Source organism: Budorcas taxicolor, chromosome 18 (assembly GCF_023091745.1).
Source record: "Budorcas taxicolor isolate Tak-1 chromosome 18, Takin1.1, whole genome shotgun sequence".
Classification (NCBI taxonomy): domain Eukaryota; kingdom Metazoa; phylum Chordata; class Mammalia; order Artiodactyla; family Bovidae; genus Budorcas; species Budorcas taxicolor.
The window spans coordinates 29,962,716-29,973,251 of NC_068927.1; the positions used below are offsets into that span (position 1 = coordinate 29,962,716).

Consider the following 10,536-nt stretch of genomic DNA (forward strand, 5'->3'; position numbering starts at 1 on the left):
CTCATTTTATTTATTTGTTATTGAGTATTAACATCATAGAAGGCAATGGCACCCCACTCCAGTACTCTTGCCTGGAAAATCCCATGGATGGAGGAGCCTGGTAGGCTGCAGTTCATGAGGTCACTAAGAGTTGGACAAGACTGAGTGACTTCACTTTCACTTTTCACTTTCATGCATTGGAGAAGGAAATGGCAACCCACTCCAGTGTTCTTGCCTGGAGAATCCCAGGGACAGGGGAGCCTGGTGGACTGCCATCTATGGGGTCGCATAGAGTCGGACACGACTGAAGAGACGTAGCAGCAGCAGCAGCAGCAGAGTATTAACATAATTGATGTATGACATTGTATTGGTTTCAGGTGTACAAAATAATGATTTGATATTTACATATATTGCAAATAATCACCGCAATAAGTCTATTTAATATTCATCATATGTATTATTTAATGTGTTTTCTAGCATACATTAAGGATAAGAATTTTTATTGAGATTTTGCTACTATAATAGCAACAGAAAAAAATAGGAGGACTGAAAGAAGCATTTGTTATTGCCTTCTGCACAGCTCACTAAGGAACCTATGGGGAGGAGGATTGGGGCAGAGGGGGTGCCTGGTAATGCCACAGGGACAGAGGACACAGTGGATGCTATCTAGCCTAGCCGTGATATGAGAGAGAGAGTGAGAGAGAGAGAAATAAAGAGGAGGAGGGTGGCTAACAGCCCAGATTTCATGAGGGAGAGACAGGTGGGGAACAAATTCTCAGCATTTGGGAATCATTGGGTCAGAGCCTGCAACACATCCAGCACCATCATAGTGTCCATCACTGTCTTCTCATTGTTGACTGTCAGCTGGGCAGCTCGAGTGGGCAAAGTATTAAAGGGTCAGCAGGACTAGGCTCCCACTGGTCTGTGTCCTTCCTGCAAACCTGTACCCACCACGTGCCCCACAAGGAACACAACCCAGCTAATGGTGGGACCATCATCTCCCCTGAGGCTGGATGGAGACGGTCAGATCTGGGTTCGAAGCTGGAAGCTTGGCTACCTACACTGAGTCACAGAAGTTAATGCCCATTACAGCAGTTGCAGATTCTCTGAGCAGTAGGTGTTCAATTTCAGGATGCTGATTGATGGAGAAGTGGATGTGCTCAGCCACCCCGTGAAAGTCTTGGGAAAAAGGCTGGCTGCTGAGGGTGTAGCTCACAAACAGCCCCACACCAGCTAAGAGGGGCAGCAGCTCCTGCCTCCCAACAGCTGATATTGAAATCAGGAGTGAAGGAACCAGGGGGAGTCTGTGAGTGTCAGGTCCTCTAGGTCAGCAGCCAGAGTGCTGGACACAACCATGGGAGGAGAGATCGGCCAGGCACTGGGAGGGAGGAAGTACTTTAGATCTAGCAGGGAGATATTGGCTGCACGGGCACTTTTGCCACTGGATTTTTGTTTGTTTTTTAGTTTTCCTCTAGGAGGCAGGATTCACCTGCTCTTCCTCAAACTCTGCTGTCATCTCCGACTCTGATAAGCTACTGCTGGAATCATCACCATCATCCAAGAAGAATTCTCCTCACTCTGATCACTCCTACTGCCCTTCCCCTTGCCTCATCCTCATCTTGGTCTTCAGTACTTGCAGACTCTATGAGCTCTGACTCCCCCTCAGAATCTGAGCAGAAAGATTCCTCTTTGCTCTTCTACTGATTTGATCTTGCGGTCCACTCAAGTACTTCCAAGTTGTGCACAGATGGATCTGGGGCTTCCTCTGGACAGTCTGGGAGCTCTTGGTAGCCCGTGACCATGGCATGGAGCTGATGGGACAGTAAGTCCATCAGGAAGTGGTCCTGGTCTTTGAAGGATGATTCCAAGACTGGGACTGGTTTGGGTGCTAGGAAGAGGACCTTGGCATGGTGGCTGAGGGCCCCACACAACTCCAAAGGGTACATAAATTGCTGGGTGAAGTGAACTTGGTCTCTGATATCACAGTTCTTGTTACACTTAGTCAGACTCAGTACAGATAGGGTCAGCAGTTGTGATCTGCTTAGAGTTGGTCAGGTAAAGCTTGGCCACCAGGTTGATGACAACTTGCAGCTTAAACAACTTGGCTGTTTATCTCAGGATGTCAGATGTAATCCTAGGAACATGCTCACAGGAACTCACCCATGAGCCACAGGATGCTGGCTCAGGCGCCATGGGCACCTGGATGTTCTCTATGAGCTTTGCCAAGTGTTTGATGATCACATACTGTGCTGGGTGCATCTGCAGCAGTTTCTTCATGATGACCACTGACTCTGTGATCATGAACTTATCACAGCTACACCAGGTCTTTGAGGCAGATGTCACCTATTTGGCCTATGTTAGGTGTCCAGTGGCTTGGACCATGGCTTCAGTAAAGCCCTTGTATGTGCTGAGACTGTAGGTTTGGAATTCCTGTAGGGAAATATGGATGTTAGTCTCATATGCCAGGTTGGTTAGTGCTTCCAGCATCAGGATCTTATCTGGGTGGGGTTGATGGGCCTGATGTAGAAACTCTTCCAGTAGGCCTCAAACATATCTGGGCACAATGGACATGGTGACCAATTCTGGAGCATCACATAATACACCACACTGCAGGCAGAGGATGGGTCAGAGGTACTTGGGCCCCTCAGTTGGGGCAAGGGGCAGCAGGTAGGGGGAGAAGGGAAGTGGGGTAAACAGGAGGGAGGAAAGGAGAAGTGGGAGGAGGGCACAAGTGGGTAGAGGACATAGATGAGAGGAGGACAGATCTTGGGTCAGTGCAGGGGTAGGTGAGCTACGCTGGGGAACTTGGAGAGGGTGTGATGCACTAGGAGTCCTAGAGAAGCCTTGTTTTTTAAGAGCACAAACTATTTTATTTAACCACTTACAGTGTAACGATTTGCAACTGGGAAAAATAGGTCCTTTAAAGAAAGCTTCTTCCATCAGTTGCTGGCAGTGGGGGAATTCCCTGGTTGTCCAGTGGAGGGCCCAGGTTCATTCCCTTCATTCCCTGATTGGGAACTAAGATCCCACCAGCTGCATGGCCAAAAATTAAAACCTTGCTGGCAGGTGACAACGAGGACAACCAGCAAGTGAACAAGTGAACAAGCTGGGAGAGCCAGGAGGGCTATACCAGAGAATAATAGACTGCCAGTTATAAAGCCCAGCCTTTCTCAAGGCGGCAAGAACAAATGGATCCGGTCATACAAGTCTATGAAACCTTGTGGATAACATTCTGTAGGTTTCTCCTGGATGATCAAATGAATCAGAAAAACGGGAAAGACCTGCCGTTACTTCCCTATTTACACAATTCTCCCAGGTAAACTTAAAATACCCAGTACACTAGATTCCCGCAGCAGAACGCACAGAAATTGTTTCCTAATGATTTTTATATCTAAATCTTTTTTTTCCAGTTTCTTTACACTTAAGAATGTGAACTGTTTTCAGAACTATTGATGAAGACTGAAAGCTTTGAGTCCAACAAGAGGAAGTCTTTTTTTGGGGGGGAGGGCGTTTAATATGGTTGATTGGAGAAGGAAATGACAGCCCACTCCAGTATTCTTGCCTCTCAAATCCCATAGACAGAGGAGCCTGTTGGGCTACAGTCCATGGGTCGCAGCGTCGGACATGACTGAGCCGACTAACACGCACACGCACACACACACACACACACACACACTATGGTTGATAGTCAACATATTAACCACTCTCTTAGTGTGGAAAAACCCCATGCGCGTATACAACAGATAATACGTGGACAGGGCGTGGGGGACAGTACGCGCGGTGGACCGCGAGAGGGAGGAGGGAGAAGGGGCGGAGCCTAGTGTTAAAATGAAGGTGGCCTTGTTCGGGTTGGAGCTTGCATGAGGGAGAGCTTGAACACGGTGCCACCAGCACTCAGTCCCCTGGACTGTGTTGAAGAGACATCTGCCTCTCAGGGAAGACTTTAAGATTAGCAAATAAAGCCTCTTTCTCATAAAGTCTGGGCACTTCTGGAGCTCCCACCTGGGCCCTGAGTCCTTCATCGGGTAAGTGGCCTTGGAGCCGTTGAAGTTTTCTCAGTTCGGGTCTGGAGGATGGGTGCCCCTGCTGGTTTTCAAAACTAGGGGTTTGGGGAGCTTGTCCTCAGGTACAGGTATAAAAAGTCGGGGTCTAAACCCTTTTCTCCTCAGGAAGGAGTTTGGAATTCGAGTTCCCTCGGAGCTGGAATTCCCTCACAGTGCAGGTCGGTGGCGGCGCTACAGCAGGTGGAATTCATGGCGAGATTGTGTCTCAGATTCTCGTGGCCTCGACCTCGGGGGCCTTCCCTCATTGGCTGGAGTTGTAGGAGTCACTGACTCTCTTGTTGGCGTCTTGCCTGGAGGAAGTCGTTCTGTGTATATGTAGCGGCAGGTTCAGTGTGTTTGTGGGAGGCGGTGAGTTCTGGGTTTTCCTACGGTGGTGCTGTCTTAACGCCAGGGACAGTGTTGGAGGCTTCGAGTCTGAAATTAGACCCAGGGGCCTGCACGGTGTAAACAAGCATCAGCTGTTCTTAATGTCTAGGTGGTTCATGGACCACAGACTGAGGAACTTCCCTGAGGAATACCAGTCCTCCCACATCTCCTGCCTCCATGTAACGGGTCAGGTGGTTGTCCGTTCCCTCTGGAGTCATATGGAGAAGGCAGGGTGTGGTCTTGCCCAGACAGTCTTGGAAATCAACATAATGGGACCATCAGTGTGATGTTTTATTGATTGTCCTAGCTCCAGAGAATTTTCTTTGAAGTCATTTTCTTGTCTTTTCACAATGGACACCTGCCCTCCCATCACCTTAATAACCCATGTCCTATTAAAAGCGTTCAGACATTACCTGAAGAACTGAAATGGTGGTGAATTTTGGTGAATCCCTTTGGAGTGTCATCTCAATTTTTGCTGACTTAGCTCGTTGGCTTATGGCACATTTAGGGGGCACGTTTTACTACTCCAACAATGAGCTTTAGGAAGATCCAGAGGCACAGGGTCTCTCAGCATCTTGGCACTGACCTGATAGAAATCACAAGAAGCAAATGAGGAAGAGTTTAAAAACTGTGTTCTAAATAGTGCAACTGTATGCTTGTAGATATTTGTAAATGCATAGGAAATTGCTTTGAAAAAACACATCCCCAGGTTACACCCAGGGCAGGGAACTAGAACTGGAGTGGGGGGGGCGGGGGTGGGTAGTCAAAGCTGGCCTTATCATTATAAGTTTTCTATCCATGTACATTTTTTTTTCAATATGTCTTTTAAGTTGCTTTGGTTTTGTGTTACAATTGTTACATTTTCAAATACATCTTGCATATATGTTTCTATTTATTTACTTGGCTGCACTGGGTTTTTGTTGCTGGGCACAGGTTTTCTTTAGTTGTGGAAATCAGGGGCTAGCTACTGTTTGATTGTGGTGCACGGGGCTTCTCATTGCAGTGGCTTTTGTTGTTGTTGATTATGGGCTCTAGATGGGCAGGCTTCAGTAGTTGTGGCATGTGGGCTCAGTATTTTCAGCTGTCTGGCTCTAGAACATAGACTTAATAGTTGCATGTGTATTTTTAAAGTTGATAGTATTAATGCATTTAAAAATATTTTGGGTATCTTTAGTCTAATAATAACAAAAAATATAACGATAAGTAACCCTATCACAAAGCTTTTTTTAAATAGAGTGAGAGGATTACAATGAAGGATTCTTTACCCCTTAAAATGTGTACTGAAGGCTTCCCTCATGGCTCAACAGTAAAGAATCTGTCTGCAATGCAGGAGGCCCAGGTTCTATCATTGAATCAGAAGATCCCCTGGACAAGGGAATGGCTACCTACTCTAGTGTTCTTGCTAGGCACAATTCTCGCCAGTTATGACAAAACATCACCATTTAAGCCTCTTTCAGGAACATATCTATAGAAATTTCCTGGTAGCATTTTTGGAAGAGGACATTTTTTTTTTCATGTGTCACCTGAACAGAGGTAGCTGTTGTCTGAAGTACAGGATCTCTGAGTGACGCAGAGTTATGCTCAAATGTAGAGCTAGATCAATATCTATAGTATATGAATATGCTATGTAAATTAAAATAAATAAAACACCTTGACAGAGGTAATGTTACATACATACATACTTGACATATCATGATACCCATTTGTTTCTTCACAGTGGGACCCTCTTTCTTAGCTGGTATTTACCTAGAAAATAGCAATTGACACTGGAAGAATTGGATATAAATATTATGATCACTGTAGCATGGCAGACAGAGAGAGAGAAGATGCTGAGTATGGCATTCAGGTTAAAGCAGTAGGTCTAAACCTTGACTGCACATTATAACTGCCTAGGGAGCTTTTAAAAAGACATAGTGGAGCCCCACTCTCATAGATTCTGATTTAATAGCCTGAGATGGGGCTCAGGCAATATTAGTTTTAAAAGCTCCCCATTTGATTTTCATGTGCAAGCAGGGTTGAAAATTACTAGAGAGGAAAAATCCATAGTGGTGAGTGGTGGAGCCGACTTGGGTAACAATCGATTGGTAAGCATTTCATACTTGAATATTTTGATCAATTGTATGATCAGAACTGAGTAATGCTAGTAAGGATTCTGAGACATGAGAGAAAGCAGTTGGAGTGCACACCAGGGCAGCACAATACTTTGGCACACATTGAAAAGAAGAAAGACTAGAATAGGTACTTTGTATTCATTCTAATGGACCTGGACAGGGATATTTCTGAGAATTTTCTATTTAGTCTAATCAAGAATTACTCAAATTTAGCTCTCTTACCTAGCTCCTTGGCTTCTCAGTTGGCTCAGTGGTAAAGAATCTGCCTGCAATGCAGAAGATGTGGGTTCAATCCCTGGGTCAGGAAGATCCTCTGGAGAAGGAAATGGCAACCCACTCCGGTTGCTAGTGCTCAGTGATATGCTAATTTGGTAATCACACTCACAAATAGTTGATCTGGATGATTCCACTTCATTATTGAAAGTACAGTCTTAGGACTATTAGCATGTAAGTGTTATTCTTCTACAATTCTGTGTTTAAATATAAAGTATGCTTCTCATCTATTCTTCCTAGGCCTTTGGTGCGGGGGACTGCCCGTAAAGGGTTAAGTCTTGGGAGCTGCTCGGCAGATATGCAGAGCCTTAGGCACGTTCCTAAGCTCCCTGTCCCGCCACCCTCAAGAATTTTTATAGCCCTTAAGGCCCCAAGATGTCTTGTTTCTGCAACATGTAAGATAGATAATCTTATAGTGCTCTGTACACAATGGTAAGGGTCTGGTGATTGTATCCTGAGGTTAAAAAATAATCCTGTGCATGTCTTAAGTCACGTATTTTATCCTATAAATATTGTAGCCTAATAAAAAAAGGCATCAGCCATTTGTGGTCTGATCCTCTCAACCCCATCTTTTGTCTCTATCTCTTATTTTTCTTAGCGGGGACACTCCGTTCTCTCCCTGTGCAGGTGCAACTCTTGCTTGTGCTGGCCGCGGCAGGTGGCGCCCAACGTGGGGCAGATCGACAGTTTTCCTCGCCACTACTCTTATTAAGCTGAAAAGAGTGAGTATATAAGTATACAAGTGATTTAAATTAAGGAGGAGTAGTAAGGTATATAGTTGAGAGTATAAATATGGGACAGACGCATAGTCGTCAATTGTTTGCACATATGTTATCTGTAATGTTAAAACACCGGGGAATTACTATTTCCAAACCTAAATTAATCAATTTTCTTTCATTTATTGAAGAAGTCTGCCCTTGGTTCCCCAGAGAAGACACAGTAAGTTTAGAGACGTGGAAAAAGGTAGGGGAACAAATTCGGACTCATTATACTTTATATGGCCCTGAAAAGGTTCCTGTAGAAACTTTATCTTTTTGGACACTAATTCGTGATTGCTTGGACTTTGATAATGATGAATTAAAACGTTTAGGAAATTTTTTAAAACAGGAAGAAAATCCTCTTCATGTTCCTGATTCGGAGCCCAAGTATGCTGTTCCCGAGGGAATTGAAGGTGACCCTCCATTTTGTAACTTATCGCGTCCTTCGGATAATGATGATTCACTTTCCTCCACAGATGAGGCGGAATTAGACGAAGGGGCTGCTAAATACCATCAAGAAGACTGGGGTTTTTTGGCACAAGAAAAAGGGGGGTTAACATCTAAAGATAAATTGGTTGAATGTTTAAAAAATCTCACTGTTGCTTTACAGAACTCAGAAATTAAGCTTCCTAATAACAATTTAAAATCCCCTTCTGCTCCGCCTCTTCCCCCTGCCTATGCTCCTTCTGTTGTTGTGGGTCTTGATCCCCCTCCGGGGCCTCCTCCTCCTCCGCCATCTGAAATTGTGTCTCCGCTACAAAAGGCATTAAGACAAGCACAACGACTTGGTGAGGTTGTCTCCGATTTTTCTCTTGCTTTTCCTGTCTTTGAACATAACAACCAGCGTTTCTATCAAGCACTGCCTTTCAAACAATTAAAAGAGTTAAAGATTGCTTGCTCACAATACGGTCCTACCGCTCCATTCACTGTTGCTATGATAGAAAATTTGGGTACTCAGAATCTACCCCCAAATGATTAAAAACAAATAGCTAGAGCTTGTCTTTCGGGGGGAGATTATTTATTATAGAAATCTGAAAATGTTAAACAGTGTGCTCATATAGCCGATGTTAATCGGCAGCAAGGTATACAAACCTCCAGTGACACCTACAAATATATTGATCATGTTATTATTATTGTTACAGCGGATACAAAACGGAGAGGCTACGGCTTTTTGGGCATACATTCCTGACCCGCCTATGATTCAATCATTAGGATGGGATAAAGAAATAGTACCTGTCTATGTCAACGACACAAGTCTTTTAGGAGGAAAATCAGACACTCATATTTCCCCTCAGCAAGCCAATATCTCCTTTTATGGTCTTACTACGCAATATCCTATATGCTTTTCTTATCAATTACAACATCCTCACTGTATACAGGTGTCAGCTGATATATCCTATCCTCGAGTGACTATTTCTGGCATTGATGAAAAAACCAAAAAAAGATCGCACCGTGACGGAACTGGACCTCTCGACATTCCGTTTTGTGACAAACATCTAAGCATCCGCATAGAAATAGACACTCCTTGGACTTTATGTTGAGCCCGGGTTGCGTCGGTGTACAACATCAACAATGCAAATACCACCTTTTTGTGAGATTGGACACCTGGGGGAAAACCTGATTTTCCTGAAAATCGAGGACAGCATCCACCCATTCTCTCTGTAAACACTGCTAATGTATATCAAACAGAACTGTGGAAACTTTTGGCTGCCTTTGGTCATGGTAATAGTCTATATTTGCAACCCAATATCAGTGGGAGTAAATATGGTAATGTAGGAGTTACGGGGTTTTTATATCCCCGAGCTTGTGTCCCTTACCCATTCATGTTGATACAAGGCCATATAGAAATAACATTGTCATTGAATATTTATCATTTAAATTGTTCTAATTGCATACTTACCAATTGCATAAGAGGTGTTAAAAAAGGAAAACAAGTTATAATAGTAAAACAACCTGCTTTTGTAATGTTACCAGTTAAAATAACTGAAGCTTGGTATGACGAGACTGCTTTAAAATTGCTACAACGCATTAACACGGCTCTTAGCCGCACTAAAAAAAGTGTATGCCTGATTGTTCTGGGTATAGTATCTTTAATCACCCTTATAGCAACTGCTGTTACCGCTTCTGTATCTCTAGCACAATCCATTCAAGCTGCTCATACTGTAGATTCCTTGTCATATAACGTTACTAAAGTAATGGGAACACAAGAAGATATAGATAGAAAAATAAAAGATAGATTATCAGCTTTATATGACGTGGTTAGAGTTCTAGGGGAGCAAGTTCAGAGCATTAACTTTCGTATGAAAATTCAATGTCATGCTAATTATAAATGGATTTGTGTTACTAAAAAGGCCTATAATGCATCTGACTTTCCGTGAGATAAGGTGAAAAAACATCTACAAGAAATTTGGTTTAATACTAATGTTTCTCTAGATCTATTGCAATTACATAATAAAATCCTTAATATTGAAAATTCTCCTAAGGCTACTTTAAATATAGCTGATACTGTCAACAATTTTTTACAAAATTTATTTTCTAACTTCCCTAGTCTGCATTCACTGTGGCAAAGCATAATTGCTGTGGGCGTGGTTTTGACTGTTGTACTTATCGTGATTTGTTTGGCTCCTTGTTTTATTCGTAGTATTGTTAAAGAATTTTTACATGTGAAAATTCTGATACATAAAAACATGTTGCAACACCGACATCTTATAAAACTTTTAAATAATAAAGAGAGGGGAGCTGCGGGGGACTGCCCGTAAAGGGTTAAGTCTTGGGAGCTGCTCGGCAGATATGCAGAGCCTTAGGCACGTTCCTAAGCTCCCTGTCCCGCCACCCTCAAGAATTTTTATAGCCCTTAAGGCCCCAAGATGTCTTGTTTCTGCAACATGTAAGATAGATAATCTTATAGTGCTCTGTACACAATGGTAAGGGTCTGGTGATTGTATCCTGAGGTTAAAAAATAATCCTGTGCATGTCTTAAGTCAC

General features: G+C 43.5%; 1 pseudogene; it reads right to left on the reverse strand.

The window, feature by feature from the left end:
- Positions 1–1,036: 1,036 nt before the first annotated feature.
- Positions 1,037–2,531, reverse strand: LOC128063470 (AP-3 complex subunit beta-2-like; annotated as a pseudogene).
- Positions 2,532–10,536: the final 8,005 nt, after the last annotated feature.